At 41.8% G+C, this 18,815-nt stretch overlaps 1 long non-coding RNA gene across 1 annotated transcript in view; it reads left to right on the top strand.

Annotated features, from left to right (window-relative positions):
• The first annotated feature begins 3,605 nt into the window (after positions 1 to 3,605).
• LOC138143362 (uncharacterized) overlaps positions 3,606 to 18,815 on the top strand; it is an 82,947-nt gene continuing 67,737 nt past the window's right edge. Inside the window, exon 1 of the long non-coding RNA XR_011163684.1 lies at positions 3,606 to 3,761. This is a non-coding gene — a long non-coding RNA (uncharacterized lncRNA). The remainder of the gene's footprint in view (positions 3,762 to 18,815) is intronic.

An 18,815-nucleotide genomic window follows, 5' to 3' on the forward strand; every position in this document is an offset into this window, starting at 1 on the left:
ATCCTTTATGTCTAAATCATGTACCTATTTTGACCGTATCTTGGTATAAGATGTAAGTTGTTGGTCTATATATAGTTTCTGCCATATTGTTTTCTAGTTTTCCCATCAGTTTTTGCCTGAGTATCCCAAAAGCTCAAGAAAAATTTCTCAAGTGTCTACTATATATAAGACAGATAGGTGTCTGTGAAACAAATGTGAAAAATGATATAGTTCCTACCCTCACATAGTGTAGTGGGGGTCATACCTATGAGTATAATACAAAGTAGAATATGACAAAGGTAAAGAAGAATTCTAGATAATTTGGCATAATAAATGGAGGGAGGGACAAATTACTTTTGGCTTGGACCAGATAATCTATGAGGTACATTGTACAGAGTAATGACAATATTGTAAGATGATCAGCTGTGAATGACTTAGCAATCAGCAATACAGTGATCCAAGACAATTCCAAAGGACTCATGATGAAAAAAATGCTATCCACTTCCAGAGAAAGACTCACATATCAGAAAAATCAAGTTGAATACCAGCTTTTAGGGAGCAGAGCATTCTTGGAAAATATTGTTGCCATCTTAAAAGCACTAAGTTTTTTTTTTTTTTTACCATCTCCAGATTTCATAGAGTTTATTCAGGAAGAAGGTTCAAGTAGGACTTGGGTAGAGAATTCAATTAAACGGTAACAAAAACTCCCTTCTGTATAATTGACACATTGGCAGGCTAGGGAAGCTTTCACTCATGGATTGAAATTGCTGAAGACAAAATCCAGATGAGGGGTAAGATAGAGGTATGACAGCAATTGATGGAGGCAATATGGCCTTGGAGAAAAAGCTCTGGCTTTGAAATGAGGCATACTGCAACAAAATTATCACTTTGCTGTTTAGTTCCTTTGTGGCCATAAAGGAATCTAGTGATCTCCTAGGACCTAAATGACCTTATTTTTATTAAAAGGTGTTGGGCCAGCTGATCTGTGAAGTCCATTCTGGTATCTACATATAATTTTCTAGGGTACTTTTATTAAAAAAAAAACCTATAAAGTATCCTTTGAATGAGTTTTAGCAAAAGCACTGTCCCTAGTCAAACTATGTGTCCTGATTTGGGGTTAAAAAAGTAGGATCATCAATTTAAAGGCAAATGAAATAGAGGGTGGCAGAAGCATTAAAGAACACTATTAACAATGCTTCCAGTTTTTTAAGTCAAAAGTCTAAATATAAAAGTGCCAGGATTCAGGGCTTGTCAGTGTAATGGCAAGCACAGAAGTAGTACACACCTTGTTTCAGCTATTGAATTAACATCTTATTTCAGTTCAAGTTTCTTTTGAGCCTTGTATCAAGTTAAGAAACAGAACATGTGAACTCCACAACTTGTGAACCCTATAACTTGTGAACTCCTGGGGAGGAGCTAATGACTATATAAGGAGAGCCCCAGGGCTAGAGACAGAAAAAAAAACTGAGAAGAAGACTCTTGTGGTGACAGAGTCAAGAAGGAGAAAACTTGTGGTATCCCGGCACTCTGTCTGCTCTGTCTGTATTGATGTTCGTTTATGATACTTTGTACAGAAACCCTGGGACCTTACTGGAATCCCTGAAAGAGGATTTTCTGGTTGTCTGTTTACCGAAGTTCTGGAAGAGGGTTTTAGAGGTCCTGGGACTTTACTGATGATTTGTGCTGATCTCTTGGACCTTGTTTGTAGGTCTGTGTTGATTTCTATGTTGATGATTTGTGTTGAGTTCTCAGGCCTTGTTGGTGTGTCTGAGTTCACAGGCAGATAGTGAATTGATGATGATGCTGGCAATGTTCGTGAATATGATTGTGGCTCTGTCAAGTTTTGACTTCCCAGAAACAGGAACTGTGAAGGACTTGAAGTGGACTGGGCACTGTGAGCTTCAACATGGAACAGGAACTGGACGAAGAACTGGACAAGAAGCTGGACAAGGAACTGAGAGCTGCCTGCCTTTGAACCCAGATGACAGTTGGAGCTGGGACCATGGAAGAGGAACCATGAAAGCTGAGGGCCAGCCTTGAGTCAAGCTGAAAGAACACTTTACTTGGATACTGTGTAGTGACTTAGAAGATTGTGATTTACTGTGATCTAGGGGTGGAGAACTTTGACTTTTGTATTTTGTGTTTGAATTAAGGATTTTGTGATTGACTAAATGATTATACTTTGTTGAAAACTATTGTGACCACTTTGGTGAAAACTATGTGGCCATTTTAGTGATAAGTCATTGTGAATGCTGTGCCTTGATTTTATGTGAATGTTTTGCTCTGATTTGTTCCTGAATAAATAGAGAGTTCGCTATACTATGTAATCAGAATCTTAAAAGCTGTTCACAGTAGTAGTCTTCTGGAAAGCTGCTTGTGTATGGCTTTACAGTCAGCTGAGCAGTTCAACTCAGGTTGGATTGAGTTTTTTGCATCTTAGTTAAGATTCTTGAGATTTAAGGCAGAAGAGACAGCAAAAAAATGTTGAGAAAATCTCTAATGATGTCATGTATTGAATTGGTTTTGGACAGGAGAAGGTGCAATAAAAATGGGAGCTCGGAGTTAAAAATTTGAGTAAACGTTGGACCCAAACACAATTTCAAGAATCTGAATGTAACCATATTACATTTTATACAAGTGTAGTTCAAAACTTTATTTTATGCAGAAAAACTAGCCCACCTACACCATGGGGTCCTATCTATTAACTAGCCCAAAAGCTTGAAACCCACTTTTCCAACAGTAACAGTAGCCATAGCCTATGAAGTTCCATGGTTACCAACACAGTCCCAAAGCAAACTGGACATCAATGTCGCAGCTCTCTTGCTTACTGGCCTTCTGGCACTGTCATTGATGGGACTATTTTCTGTGTTGTTTGCAGGGTCTGGGCTTTTATTCTGAGTAACTTTCAGATGTGTCCCTGCACCAAGCCATAAAAGCCTTGCAAACAAGGGGCTGCTGAGCCTGCCTGTGTGCCCCATCGTACAACTAGTTTCTGTCTATGGGAAAACAGATTTCTCACTCTGCAAAACTACAAGTAAACATGTTAGCTCCAAAGCTCACCATACCAATTATGCCTTCCAGAGTTTGCCCGCCATGGAAGCTTTTCTAGACTAAGAAAAGGCAGCTAGATGGTGCATTGGATAGAACATATGACTTGGAGTCAGGAAGAGCTGAGTTCAAATTCTGTCTCAGACACTGAACCTGGTCAAGCCACTAAACCTTTCTTTGCCTATTTCCTCATCTGCAAAATGGGGATAAGAATAGCACTTGCCTCACAGAGTTGTAAGGATCAAATGAGATAACATAGATACAGCACTTTGCAAACTTTAAGGCCCTTTATGAATGCTAGCTATTATTAGAAAACCACGTAAGGTCTTCTTATAGCCCTTGTGATTTTCTGCTTATTTTGGGCAAACCAAAGGTGATACTTTTGTGACTCTTTGGGGATTTACTGAACACTTCTTGTCCCAAATAGCCCTGGGAAGGGTGGGGTGGGGAGATCCTGGCAAAATTTCCAAATTTGTCCCTAAAGCTTACTAGTGAGAGCTGCCAAGAGAAACTAAAAAATAGCTGTCATGTGTGTTCATGAAGTCAGTGTTCTTATATTTGAAAATGGGGAGGGGCAGTCTGGCTCAGGGCACTCGGCCACAGGCTGGAAATGAGGCAGGGCAGGGAGCTCTAATCCTGGATTTATTGCCAGCTTGCTGGGTGACCTGGGGCACATGACCTAACCTCAATTAAATGTCTTCAGGAGCCTGAACACTCCGTCAACCTTGGAGCAGGTCAGTGAAATCCATCTGTTACTCAAAGCAAGCTGGGATTTCATACCAACAAGGGGAGGAAAAGATGACTTGTTACCCTGCATGACAAGGATGGGACAGGCTGGATACAAGGACATATAGTAGTTATAAAAGGTCACATGGAGAAGAGCTCACCTGAATCTCCTCCTTCCCCCAAATGGGGAGGCAGGTGAGATTTCATCAGGCACTTTGCAGCAAAAAAAAACATAAGCTTCCTTTATGAGAGATGGCAGAACTCTCCCATGCTGGTGATGAAGCCAAGCCCAATTACAAAGTGTGAGCAGCTTCTATGATCTATTCCTGATCTTTTCATATAACTGGTAGCTTTCACATTCATAATCCGTGGTTTAAGGGCATAGGGGGAAGAGGCAGGGGAAGGGTGCAGAAAGGGGCAGTGATGAGTCACTTCTGAAACCAAGACATTCTGATCCTGGAAGATGGGCATTGAGTATTGTCAAAGGGACCACAGAACTGCAGCTTGGCAGTGATACCTACAGGCAAGCAGCCGGAATCAGGATTTTAACCTTAGTATTTTTGCACTTTCTGATTTTGCTTCTACATGACAGGGGAAAGCTTGATTTTGTATGTAGATAAAAAGAGCCTTGACTGGGACTGAACCCTTGCTCTCAGAGTGTGCGGGTAAATGTGTAACAATTTAACACCTCCTCCCCCCCCCATAATTGTATGTTACACTTTTAAGTTTAATCTGTATCATGAACATTTTCTCTTTCACTTTCTTAAGTCTAGAGGACCCATAAAATAACAAATCAAGTTCTGATTTGTTGCATTTGTCAATTTCCAAAGTGTAAATACTGATGCTGAAAATTTAACCATCTGCCTCCTGAGCTGGTCCAAATTGGCTCCAGAGTACCTCTGCCTAGCTCTATCCCATGTCTCAATCTCTCAGATCCAGAGCTAGGAGGGACCTGGCAGGCTATTTTGCAGATGAAGAAACAGCATCCTAGACAGGTGGAATTATTTTCCTAAGTTCACAGATATTGAAAATGACCAACTCAAGCCCCATGGTACCTAAGTTCAGTAGTATTCTTTTTTTCTTTTTACATTTTTAATGTAAAATGTAAGATGCATATAAAACAAATGTCTCTGCCTACTAAATATCATATTATCCGCAGTCTAGAACTAGAAACCATCTCGTCCAGTCCCCTTATCTTGCACGTGAAGAAAGAGAGGTCCCCCTAAGTTCAGTGACTTGCTTCACAGGTGGGATTCCGATGTCATCATACCCTCCTGTCCACGCCCTACAAATAGGAGACACTTTATTTTGATTGAACTGTGAGCCCTGATGGCTAACAGCCAAGGGAACAACCACGTTGTTGAGAAGAGCAATGCATTCTCATCACTGCAGAAAATGGCTGGAGGGGGCTGGGGAAGGGAGAACTGGGTTAAGTAATGGAGGAACTGGAGAGCAGCCTGGAGGGGGAGGAGCCCAGGGTGCTGACCAGGAGGCCCAATTGGTGCAGGGCTGGCAGCGTTTTCTTCTGGAGATCCGCTCCAGTTTACAGAATGTCAGCTGCACTTTCAGAGTGGCGATGGAGTCTGAGAAGAGAGACAAAGGTGGGGTGGGAAGAACACTGAGTCAGAGACCTGGCTCTGACACTTCCTAGCTGGGTGACTCTGGCTGATTCACTTAATATCTCTGGGCCTTGATTTCATCTGATTTCTGTAAAATGGGTAGCATTTACATTCTCTGTAACATCAGGATGTAATTATCCCTGATTGGGGGAGGGGAGGAGCAGGAGGAGGAAGGAGAAGCATTTGTGTGTGTGTGTGTGTGTGTGTGTGTGTGTGTGTGTGTGTGTGTGTTGAAATGCACATCCCAGATTGGGAGCAACTAACAGGTCAGGAAACAGGGAAGTGGGGGAGAAGCATGGGTCCAAGTACGTATCCCAGAAGGTAAATAGAAAGCCGGGATGAGGTTGCAACCGAGAGTTCACAAAGGTCCACATCCAGAGGGTTAACCTGAAAGTGATAAACAGAGTCCAAGAGCAAAAAGGCATGAACCCAGGGACAGGCAAAGCAAGGTGAGGAAAACAAGGTGTAGGGCAGGGGCTGGGAGTAGCATCAGAGTGACAGTTTACCTAACCTGGAGAGAGGCAGTCTGTGAACTTTTAACATTAAATATTCTGATAATCTATTTTTATATAATTGGTTTCGTTTGCAATCCTATGCATTTCATGGTATGCATAGATTTCAGACCCATGACATTAAAAAAACAAAAGGGTTAAAACTCCCTGGTCTAAAGCAAGGAAACATCCTGCAGCATCGGCTTTCCATGGTGGAGGTGGGAGAGGATAGTCACATCCCTTCTTCATTTAGCTACAGGCCTAGACAGCTCTGAGGGAAGCATTTTAGAGACTGTATATGGGAGGTACTATTAGAGTAAGAACGTGTAGAAGGACCAGGTAGTAAAGAAAGTGGTGCAAAAACACGGAGAGGGGCAATGAGGAAGGTAGACAGTGCTCTGCCTTGTAGGGCAGCTTTCCCCTGATCCCAGAAGGAAAGTGGGAGGAACAGCAGGGAAGCAGAGAGAGACCAACACAGAGTCTCTGGGGGCCAGAAGAGGGATCATAATAATTCAAAGGCCAATTCATCATCCAAATAAAATTCAAAGGCAAGATCAAGTGGGATTATTCTGTGGGAACCCTTACTGTAATGTCACCAGAGATGACTCCAAGAGACATTTTAATAGGGATTCAGATGTTAGGGATCAAAGAGTATGACACAAGCTTCAGAGGAGGCAAATTTATGATTTATTTTGGAAGTCAATCTGGAGAGGAAGAAATGATAACTACCAGCTGTGGAGTAATGCCACGACAGAGGCCAAGGATAAAGGGCTACTTACGGCTAACGTAGGAATGGAAGAGTTGCCAAAGATGGCATAATTTCAGGGGTAAAAATACACTTCAGTATTCTCATTTAACTAAGTAAAACGCTGGCCATTACCATATTGTGCCAGTTTGCATACACAGTTTGTACTGTATTCATTTAAGCTTATTAGTCTAATGCTTTCTATTCCCAATTCTTTGTTATGACAGGGGTGAAGAACCTGAGAGCTTGAGGTCATATATGACCTTCTCATCAAGTGTGGCTCTTTGACTGAGTCCAAACTTCACAGAACAAATGTCACATGTGGCCCTCTAGGTCCTCAAGTGTGGCCCTTTGAGTCCAAATCTGTTTTCTGAAGTTTGGATTCAGTCAAAGGGCTGTACTTGAGGACCTAGAGGGCCACATGTGGCCTTGAGGCCATAGCTTCCCATCTCTGTTATAAGTCTGTCTTGGATTTTGAATGTTTAAGGTATTTGGGCTGTTTAACAACAAAAACAAAAATTCTTGCAAATTCTTTCTTAGTATCCACCCCTTCTTTTCTACTTTCACTACCTTAGTACAGGCCTTCTTCTGAATATTGAGTAACCTCCTGGACTTGTTTCTGTGTCTTCAATCTCTCCTCCAATCCGTCTCACACATGGCTGTCCAATTAATATTCCCTGCTTGGCCCAGAACTCTTTTTTTTTTTTTTAAAGCAATTGGGGTTAAGTAACTTGCTCAAGGTTACACGGCCAGTTTTTTTCTGGGTGTGGTGCTAAATATCTGAGCCCAGATTCGATCCCCAGCTCATCCTGACACTGGGGCCGGTGCTCTTACTTGCTGTGCTACCTGGCTGCCCCATTGGCCCAGAACTCTTAAAGGATCTCCCCAGTGGCTAGATAATAAAGACCAAATCCTTTGACATTCCATCCAACAACCTTCCACACAATCTAGCTTAAACGTACCTCCCGAGTCACATAACCTCTTATAAGAAAAGTAGGGGACCAAGGAAGGAGTTCCTGATCCTGAAAGGAAATCTGATTATCTACCATCTATAATTTAGAAGTGAGCAGAATTAGAATTGAACCCAAAGAGGGGATGGAGGCAGTGACCCACTGGTAGTAGCAGCTGGAGGGGCAGTTAGCATTCATTTAGTGCCTACTATGTACTAAGGTCTTTACAAATATTATCTTATGTGATCCTCACAATATCCTTCTGAGATAAGGACTATTATTATCCCCATTTTAAGTTGGGGAAACAGGCAAACTGAGCGTAAGTGACTTGCTCAAGGTCACACAGTCAGTAAGGGTCTGAGGTCATATTTGAACTCAGGTTTTCCTACTTCAGGCCCAACACTCTAGCCATTGCACCATCCAGTTGTATTGGGTAAGAGGCCTCTGAAAAATGAGGCAACCTAAGACAACAAGCAGTGTTTAATTAGGGACTGCAACCCTATGGTCTTTGGAGACTCTGAGTAAACCGAATAGACCAAAGAGGGTCTCCAAAAAGAAGATGAGCTTTGAATGACTGAAGGTGGTGATAAGGAACTGAGGCTATGCCACCTATAGGTTTAGGTTACCCTGGGGTCCTACCTTGAACCAGGAGTGTGACTCCCCTGGGAACTCAGAGCAGCAAAAGCCCATTCCTGGGCTTCCTTCCCATAAGAATTCTGTTAATGTGGAAAGGTGAGCTGGGTTTCCAGATGTTTGCCAGGCAAAATAGAGAACCAATTACCCATCTCCCTTGGAGAGCAGGCTATGTTCACCATATGTCCCATCATTGATGGCAGCAAGTATGGCCTGACTGGTTCACGTGTATAACAGCAATAAAGCTATTATTACATAATACACACACACATTTTATAACAATTGGCTTATAGAAACCAATACCACCTTGCCCCTGTGTTGTTTTCAGTATTACTTCCAAAGTCTGTGTGTGTAAACTTGGTCTGAGGGACAAATGAGGCACCAGAGTAAGGATGTATTTCTATAACTTTCTAAGGTAGGAAGGGCTCACATGATGTAACTTGTATACCAGGGTCAGTATTTACTAAAGGGCCAATGCCAACTACTTTACCCTCTTTGGGAGGGCTGGCAAGATTGGACTTCTGGGGGGCAGCTAGGTGGTGCAGAGAATACAGTACTAGCTCTGGAGTCAGGAGGACCTGAGTTCAAATCCCGCCTCAGACACTTGACATAAAAACTAGTGGTGTGACCTTGGGCAAGTCACTTAACCCCAATTGCCCTCCAAAAGGCAAAAAAAAAAAGTTGGACTCTGCATGTCACCAACTGCCATTTTGAACTAGATGTCCTGTAGTTTTCTCAAGCTCAATATGTATAAAACAGAATTCATCACCCCCCCCCCCCAAGCTCTCCTCTATTCAAAACTTTCCTCTTTCTAGTGAGGACAACAGCATTCTCCCAGTGACCCAGACTTGCAACCTTGGCATCACACTTGACTCCTCACTCTCATTCACCCCATGTATATAATCTGTTACTTAATTTTATGGTTCCTACCTTTACAACATCTCTTGTACATCCCTTTCTCTCAGCTCACATATCCACACACCTAGTCAAACTATCACCAGTTGTCACTTGGGCTATTACAAAAGACTTCTGCCTCAAGTTGGTTTCTTCCCACTACAATGTATTCTCCACTTAGCTGCCAAGGTGATTCTTCTAAAGTTTATAAATGAGTAATCATTTCACTCCCCTGCTCACTGAGCTCCAGGGGTTTCCAATCACTTCTAGAATCAAACACCTCTAGGATCTGTTGAGCATTTAAAGATCTTTATAACATGGTCCCTTTCTACCTTCTCAATTCTTTTTTTTTTTTTAAGCAATTGGGGTTAAGTAACTTGCTCAAGGTTACATGGCCAGTTATTATTTCTGGGTGTGGTGCTGAGTGTCTGAGCCCGGATTTGATCCAGGTCATCCCGACGCTGGAGCCGGTGCTGCCACCTGGCCGCCCCTAAGCAATTGGGGGTAAGTAACTTGCTCAAGGTTACATGGCCAGGTATTTCTGGGTGGCTGCTGAGTGTATGATCCCAGGATTCGAACTCCAGGTCTTCTCAACACTGGAGCTGGTGCTCCTACTCGCCGTGCTACCTGGCCGCCCCCACCTTCTCAATTCTTTTAAACGTTACTCTTCACACACATTTAGACAAACAGTGCTAGCCTACTACTATTCCCTATCTATAACTCTGTCTCTTCAAAGTCTTTGCTCTGACTGTGCTCAGAAATGCTCTTCCTCCTGACCTCCTCCCTTTAGAATTCCTTACTCAGCTCAGGTCTCACTTTCTACAGGATACCTTTCCTAGTCTCCCCAACTTCTGGAGTCTCCCCTTCTAAGATTACCTTCTACATGCTTCCTATGCATCTTGCATATTGCTATTTCTTTGCATGTTGTCACCCCCATTTAAATGGAAGTTTCTTGTGGGTAACAATTTGTCTTTGTATCCCAAGAACTTGGCATATGGTAAGTACATAAATGCTTGTTGACTGTCTTAGCCAGTCATAGGAGTACAAGGATCTTAATGGGAATTCTTGAGCACCACTGAGCTTTTTGTTTCCTTAGCAGTAGTAAACTGACTTTGCCTCAACTTTAACCTCCTAATGGGGCTATGTGTCTTGCTTAACAAGGGCTTCCTTAATTCTAGTCTCCCTTGTGTTTCAGGGTGCCTCTCATCAGGTCAGATGGATGTCACTTACGATTAGTTATACTTTTTGTTATAATGTCTTTTGCTTTAATGTAATGTATCCTTTGGTTAGCCTAGATAAGGGGAATATATCAGTAGGGGCTCTTGATGGAGTTTTGAATTGATGCTGACCTCAAAGCTCCTCAAGATCCTTGGTATGTTTCTGAGAATCCATATGTCCATGGGCTCAAATGGTACATTTGTATCCTTCATACTACCTAGTACAAGGTGTTTTGCATACTAGGCACTCAAATATTTATCAATCAATTGAATAAATATAAACCTCTGCCCAGAGCAGAAAGTTCTGTCTGCAACAGCTTCTCAATAAATACTGATTGACTGCCTCAGGCTGTAACTGTGAAAAGTACAAGGAAAGGTTTTAATATATTCTTTCCCTGAGAAATGAAGATGTATTAGTCTACCATGTGCCTACTCTTAATATGGACCAAATAACAATTAAATTTGCTGCTGCATTTCATCTGGGGAAAATGGGCACAAGACACCAGGTAAAAATACAAATAGATTCTTATTCTGCTGCTATATGGAAGATTGGTTAAAAGCATACTCCAAAGACAGTTTGTCAGCAGCTGAATGCCACGTCGCTGTAACCTTCTGCCTCTTGGCCAGACTCCTGACTCTAGTCCCTGGATTCCACATTCTTCGGCTTTGAAACAAAACCTACCTGTTGAGCATACTTTTCAATGCCTTAGAATAGGGGTGTGTGTGTGTGTGGGGACCCTTTGGCAGTCGATAAAAGCTTTATCCATTTTTAGAATAATATTTTTAAGTGAAATATAATACATAAGGCTACAATGGAAAGCAATAACATTGAAATATAGTTATAATTTTAAAAAAATTCTTGTTGAACCCCGAGATAAGAACATCTTGTCATTGTGGATCACACTTCTACAGAAATGGATCAAACCCCCTCCACACCTCAGCAGATATTTAATGAATTTCTGTGGCCAAACACTTTTGGTAAAGGATAGTGAGAGGGACTTACATTAATTATTGCAGGAGGTAAAAGCTAAAAACAAATGAAAGGAGAATTTTTTTTTTGATCATTGAAAGAAGGAACAGAAGGAGAGAAGGGTGAACAAGGATGAATAAAATCATTAACAAGCCACTCTGCCTTAAAAGGAACATTAATGACGATAGTGGTTGTGGGTGAAAATGCCACAGCTGATGCTGGTTGCCAAAGGGAGGAGTCCAGTGGAGGAAATGGGGAAAAAGCCATGGAGACTAACAGAAAGGGATTAACACATAGGTCCTCTCAGTCAAGAGTTTAGCAAAAAGGAAAGCACTAAGAGAGGTGAAACTGGAAACTCTCCAAATGATGTCAAGAAGCCAGGTATGGTATGGAGTGAGGAGAAGAAAGAAGCTAGTCTTGACTCTGTCACTTTTTACTGACATGAGTAATTTTATTCCTCTGGGCCTCAATTTTCTCATTTCACAATAAGGGGGATAGATTAGGTGATCACTAATGTCCCAGAGATCTAGGAAATCTAATATAGGCAAATGAATTAATTTAGATACACTTAAGATTGAAAAAGGCAAATATAAAATAGTGGTGGTCAGAATGAAACATTGGGCCTCAAACTTTATGATAAGGAGTGATCATAGGTTATTTGATCACCCTTTTAAAATTAGGACAATTTGCTCAAGTGGAGATGTGGTAAAATTGCCTAGAATTTGTATCAATACTTGTCCAACATAGAAAACTACTGGTGAAAGAAAATATGATGAAAAATATTTGAAAAAGAGAAGCAGTTAATACCTTATAGCAGGGTATTCCCTATTCACAGATCTGACCACATTATTCCTCTGCTTAAAACTCTTCAATGGCCCCCTATTTCTTACATTTCAAAGTCCTTCTTCTGGCATTCAAGACCTCCAACAGTCTATCACCACCCTATCTATCATTCCAGAATTGTCTTATCCTATTCATGGTGTTTACATTTTCTGATCACCAGCCAGATTGTGCTATTTGCCACTTCCGGAAGATGTTGTATAATTTCTCATTTCTTTGCCTTTGCTTATGTGGTTCCCTATCCTCACAATATCCTTTTCAATCCCTCTTTCACCCTACCCTGTGGCTATGAAATTCCTGCTTCTCCTTTAAGGTCCAGCAGCTTCTTACACTTTAACTTGAGACCTCTTCAGCACTTCTTAAACTGTGGGTCCTACAGTGTGATCTCACTTTCCCTAACTAGACTGTAAGCTGCAGGAGCACAGGAACAATGCCTTATTTGATCTTTGTATTTCCTGGTGTTTTGCATGTTGGAAACACTTAATGGATTTTTGTTGAATAAATGAATGGCTGCTCAGCGATGACAGATCTTGAGAAACCTTAGTATATTGGAGTCCAAGATGGGAAAATGAATCTTAATTTGGGAGTTAATATCCTTTGGATTAACATCCCTTGGGAGTTAATACAGTGTAATGAGAAAAACAAAAACAAGGCAAAATGTTGAATGTGAAGTCAGGAGATAACCTGGGTTCAAATCCCAACTCTGACACTTACTAACTGTGTAACTATGGGCAAATCACTTAACATGTCAGTCTTAGTTCCCTCATCTATAAAATGGGGCTGATGATAGATATAGTACCCACTCTCACAGGGTTATTCTATGAGGATTAAAGCAGATAATATATATAGGGTGTATATAGCAAATATTTGTTATTCACTTCCATGTTGCAGGGGACATATAGATGATAAGAGACATAATCCATGCTTTCGTGGACCTCACAATTATATAGGGGAGACATCAATTAATTAGCAAACGTTTTTTAATCACATACTTCTTTTCCAGGAATTGTTTTTGATGTTTAGAGATACAAAAAGAAAAATGAAATAATGTCTTGCTCTTAAGTAGTTTACATGTTATTGGGGAAGCAAACATATGTACCCAATAGCAATATGCAAATATGCCAAATAAATATGAAGTGTAATGGGGGTGGGATAGGGCATCTACCAATATTCCCTGACTATTTCCAAATGATTACATGAATGTTTTAGCATTTGGATGCTTCAAAGATGATGGCCTCTCTGTGTGCCTCTTGGATATATGGTAACCTAGTGATGATCAAACTTGGTATTTTCATATGACTTGGTCCTTTGGTCCTTTTCCTGTCCTGTGATCATAGCAGGGGAGTAGTGTCTACATCAGTTAAAAGGAGAGATAGCTTCTGACTCAGTCTTTTTTTTGATTCTCTAGGTGGCATCATATAACTCTGAAAATTGCAGTGAGAGAGGGTGAGGGCTTGGATCCCCTGGCCACATGACAGCTGCTCCCATGTGTATCACAGACTCAAGAACATGAGTTTGTATTGGGACCTCCCCAACTCTTTAGCTTTTGAGGGGAATCAACTAACAAGCATTTATTAAGCACTTACTGCATGCCAGGCATGGTGCCACCTTGTGTTTCTTGAGAAAACTGAACCTCTGTCTTCAGGTGACCATAGCCAGCCTTGGAGATGACCATGGGAGTTTAAGAGCTCCAGAGGTCCTTCACCTCAGTCAAGTGGAGGTAACTGACAGTTAAGAGAAACTTCTTTATTAGAAAAAATGACCACGGGCAGAAGATTGGATCAGGAGCTGTTTAGACAGTACAGAACCGAGGTGAGTGGTAGAATGCTTAGTCAGGAGGCCCGCAAACTCCTTTATGCTCTGAAGAGATTCATAATTTCCCATGAGATTTTGTTATAACTGTTGCAAGTTAAGTTTCTGGACTCAGTTTTAAGTCATTCTGTGAATAAGCCCTGTGAGTTGTCTTTATCCCTTAGCATTTCTTTTGTGAAAAGGAACAAATACGCATCCTCTATCAGATTGACATTGTACACTGAGTACTTTTTTACTTTCTCCAACTTTGTTGGGAGATTTGTGCTTTAAACAAATAGTTCATTTAAAGTATAAAAGTTCCATCAAGGCATGGGGCATCCAGGATGAAGGACTTAGAAAAGCATGAGAAAAGACCGCCTAGCCACCCTTCATTTCTTTAGAAGCCAGGCTTCCCAGGATTGAACCTAGTTGGACAGCATGCCTGGGTCCATGCCGAGGCCTTTTGGAGGAGGGAATGGGTCACAATGCCCCAATTCCCTGGTTCTTCAGTGGTTAGACAAGGTAATTGAGCCACTGAAGTGATTCTAGGACAGCTAGAAAACAGCAGTGAAAAATGGACAGTCATTACTCATGGGGAAAACTGCTACTTACACAGTCTTTCAAGCCCCAACTCTTTGCCATGGTGCTATTAATCCTGCCAGCCAAGTCACCAGGATTTGTATTTCTTTAATTGTCATAAAGTTTTTGCTGAGAGTAAATAATTCCTCTATAGACCATAAGGTTTAGAAGAGAATTACTAATCACTGCAGTTACCTCCTCGTTCACTCCTCAAATGATCCAGAAAGACTAGACTGGAAATCTCGCCCCAAACACAGAAAACCTAGGTTGACTTTGTTATAAAAGCTCCATAGGAGTCCAGTTCTTTCCAAAGACTTCCAGGTTGGAAGGATGCAGCTCCTAGACATGCAAAGTCTGGACAAAGGTTAGCCAGTGGACTAGGGAGAATCACAAAGACTGAAGGAAAAAATGGAAGTTTATAATCCAAGAGACAAAAGTCTTTTAGCTGGATTAGGAAGTGGAATGCAATTACCTTGGAAGGAATGGTATCTGTGACAATAGGGAATGACTACTGGCATATGGATGGGATCTTGAAAGTAAGTCTTTTGCCCAGTCTAACCCCTCTGGAAGCAGAGTCTGGGGCTCCTTCAAGACCAGGTCTCTCCAGACAGTATTTTTAACCTTGCTCTCTTTATTCAGCCCTTGTGCCCATTATTCCCCCAAAGTTCTTTCAAATCAGAATTTTATGAAAAAAAGTCTGACAACAAGAGCCCTCTACCACCTCTTCCTAAGTTGCCCAAGGTTTCTGATGGTCAGGTTTCTTCTTAACATTCTTCATTTACTCACTCTACATTTCAACAGTTTTATTTCTGCATCTCCACTTCTGGGAGACCATGGGTTGGTTGTTTCTAAATCTCTTGTCCTGTTACCTCCCTGCTCATGATTCCAGCCCCTTTCCTTTTCAGCTTCTGCACAATATTTTCCCATTCCAGTCCTTAAATATTAATTAGCTATTCTTATCTATTTTCCCTCTCCCATAGAAAAGTTTAGATTTGTTTCGTTCTGGGATAATCTTTGTAGTGTAGCAACTCAAGTCCTGAGGTCTCTGCCCCTTTGTCCATTCCTGAAAGAAAAGTGGAAGTTTTCAGGACAACCACCCACTTATCCCTCATACTAAAAAAATACAATCCCTCCTCCTGACCTCCCCAAAGTTACCACCAACCCCACTGGCTCCCTGTTAATAACCCATTTCAAAACTGCTCCTTTGTTTTCCAGTCCCTGGCCTGACTTGCCTCAGACCTACCTCTGAACCTCCCCCCCTCCCTGGTCCCCTTCCTCTGCTTCGCTGACACTGGCCTCCTTTGTCCTTTCAGCCAGTTTGGCCACAGTTGGGTCAAAGGCCTTCGCCTCCTCACCTCCTGCCATCTGGTACAAGCTTCCTGTGTCTGTCCCTCCACTTCATCAACTCCCCACCCACGTTATTTTCACACTGCAGACACATTTTCCCCCCATCTATTCCCATATTTCTTCTATCTCTAATTCTTAGGTGTTCTAGAATCTATCATGATTAAGAGACAAGAAATTAAAAAGAGAGACAGGTATCTCGAAGGTCTCACACCAGTTCAAATGCTTGCCTCTTTTTTTTTTTTTTAAAGAGCTACTTTTTGTGCAGGCGTTGACTTACTAAATTGTTTTTTGTAAACCTTTCTCACATCTTCACCTTAAAATGAAACTAATAAAATAATTGGAGACAAATGGTATTGTTACTGTTGAGGTTGGCTCCACCAAACAGAGCACTATAACTGAATGTGTATTATTGTCCCTAAATTGACTTTGGCAGAAGGTGAGTGAGTCCAGAATTAACTAGAGAAAGGAAAGAGTGTGGTGCAGTGGAAAGGCCAGCAGATTCAGAGTCAGAGATCTGAATTCAAATGCTGCCTTTGCCCTTGGCCACCTATGTGATGTTTCTTCATCTACCCAATGAGGAGGTGGGACAAGATGACCTCTCACCTCCCTTCCAGCTCCAAGTCCATGACTGCATGAAGGCCTTCCTCTCACAATAGTTTGGCCTCTAATTTTGTGGCGGCTCAGTTCTGCTAAGAGTCACATTGTGGACTCTGGTTACAGCAGGGCTAGATCGTAAGGATCCCCTTTGCTTCTTTTCGGAATGGAGCTCGCCTTTTGGCCATCAGATACCACCCATTCTGTGTGCTGCATCACATCCTGTATGTTATAGGATTAGAAAGAGCCCTAGGGACTTCTGGGCACAGAAAGGTTAAACGAAGCCACCTCAGCAGGCTGCTAATACCTTCTTCAGAACAGTCCAGAACAGGACGTTCTAAAACGGCAACGCCCTTCAGCAACAATTCATCAATCATGGTGTGGAACAGCAGGCTTTGGGCACTGACGAATTCTCCCAGCCTGCCTCTCTCACCTCCCTGCCAGGCTCCTGTTTTGTTACCGTCCTCCTAATGAGCTCTACGCAAACAGGATCACTTTGGCTTACATCATGAGGGTATAGCTCTGTCACCCACGTTGGCATACAAGCACGCAGAGAGTCCGGGAACTGATAAATACAAATGGGATCGCTGCAGTAGGCTATTGTTTATTCATTAGCCCTAATACCTGGCATATGGCTCCAGTTGCCACACAGGCTGTGTCGAATACATCTGTACTGTTGTTTATCTCTACAGCTGGGCTGGGGCTGGCAATCGGTCCCCTTAGCCTCTTAAAAATGCGTGTGAGTGAAAGCAGGTTAATAAATGCACTTTAGACCTGTTTCCTCTCCTAAATAGAGGCTGTCAGCACATCGTATTCTCCCTTTCTTTCACTCACCTTCAAAACCAGTAGACTTAACTCCTGAATGGTTTTGGCCTGGCTGCTACGACCTGTCAGGCTCTCTGACAGCACACCTTTCTCCACTTTTGGTTGTCTCCAAGGGCAGTTTAAATGATCTGTCCTTGCAATTATATTTCTAACTGACTCAAGCTGGCCGAATGGTTTTCTAGGAAGTGCCCTGGATTTGGAGTCAGAAGTCTTAGGTTCAAGGCATAGCCATTTACCAATAAGAGCTGAAGTTTATACAGTAATTCACATATATTATCACTCTTGATCCTCTTAAAGGTAGGTGCTATAATTAATCAGTAAGTCAAACATTTATTAAGCGCTGCTGGGAATACAAAACCGAAAATTGAAGTACTGCCCTAGAGGACCTTGTGGTCTCATTGGAGAGAAGGCAAGGGAGGAAGGAGGGACAACAAGTAATATGTACTGCTATATATAAACTAGATATAAAGTAGGATAGGGCTGGGCACTGGACTTATGATGAAGTTGGAAACTAAGCATCTTATGGTCTTAGAGAACTGCTGTGTGGGCACCCTGAGGTCACACAGTTAGTGAATGTCAGGGGTGGCACTTGAACTCAGATCTTCCTGAATTCATGTTCAGCACTCTGCCCACTCTACCATGTTGCCTGGATGTGAGGACATGGGAAAATCTCCACCTCTCCGAACCTCGTTTGCCTTATCTTCAAAATGGGGATGACAATGACAGGGCTACCTCTTTAGTGAAGATGTCGTAAATAAAAATGCTTTGTGGATAGGAAAGCACTAAATACATGTGAGTTGTTATTATAATTCCATCTCACAAAGTTCTAGAGACCCCTTTTGTCTTTCTGAATCCTTCAGTTTCCAAGTCTGGCCTTTTTCGTGGGGGTATCCTCCAGCCTGAGTTCTTTACCTCTTTTCTCGAAGTAGGCTAGTTTCCTCCTGGCTCAATCTTCCCATCAGAGTCTCCCTATTCTTATTCATTAAGTCAATACCAGTTTCTCTTTGAGAACTGACCCTTCTTAAGTATCACAGTGATTATTCATCACTGTAGTATTCTTCTGGTCCATAATTGAGGGGGGAGAGGAGAGAGAGGCAAAGCTGACCAGAGGTTTTGCATGTATTAGTAGTAGATTCAGAATTCCTGTACTTTATGACAATATACCTCCAAATGCCCTTGATGACTCATTTTCAAAAGCACTGCTTCTGCTTGCCATCTGTGTAACCCTGGGAAAGACCTTTCTTGTCCCTAAGCCTCCGGTTTCTCATCTATAAAATGAGGGGGTTGAACTAAATGACACTTGAAGCTCCTTCTGTCTCTATATCTGAGATAATCAGTCATGTTTACTCAGTAAACCATGATCCTGCCTTTCTTAATAATAATAATAATAATAATATCTAATGTTTATTTGGTGCTTTAAGGTTTTCAAAGTGCTTTACAAATATTATCTCATTTGATCCTTGAAGCCATCAGAAGTAGATAGTATTATTATCCCTATTTTATAGATGAGAAAATTGAGACCAAAAGAGATGAAGGGACTTATTCAGGGTCACACAGTTAGGAAGTG

This window comes from Petaurus breviceps, unplaced genomic scaffold, assembly GCF_028583685.1.
Source record: "Petaurus breviceps papuanus isolate PSGF00001 unplaced genomic scaffold, PetGlider_PUasm1.0 90639, whole genome shotgun sequence".
NCBI classification, from domain to species: Eukaryota; Metazoa; Chordata; class Mammalia; order Diprotodontia; family Petauridae; genus Petaurus; species Petaurus breviceps.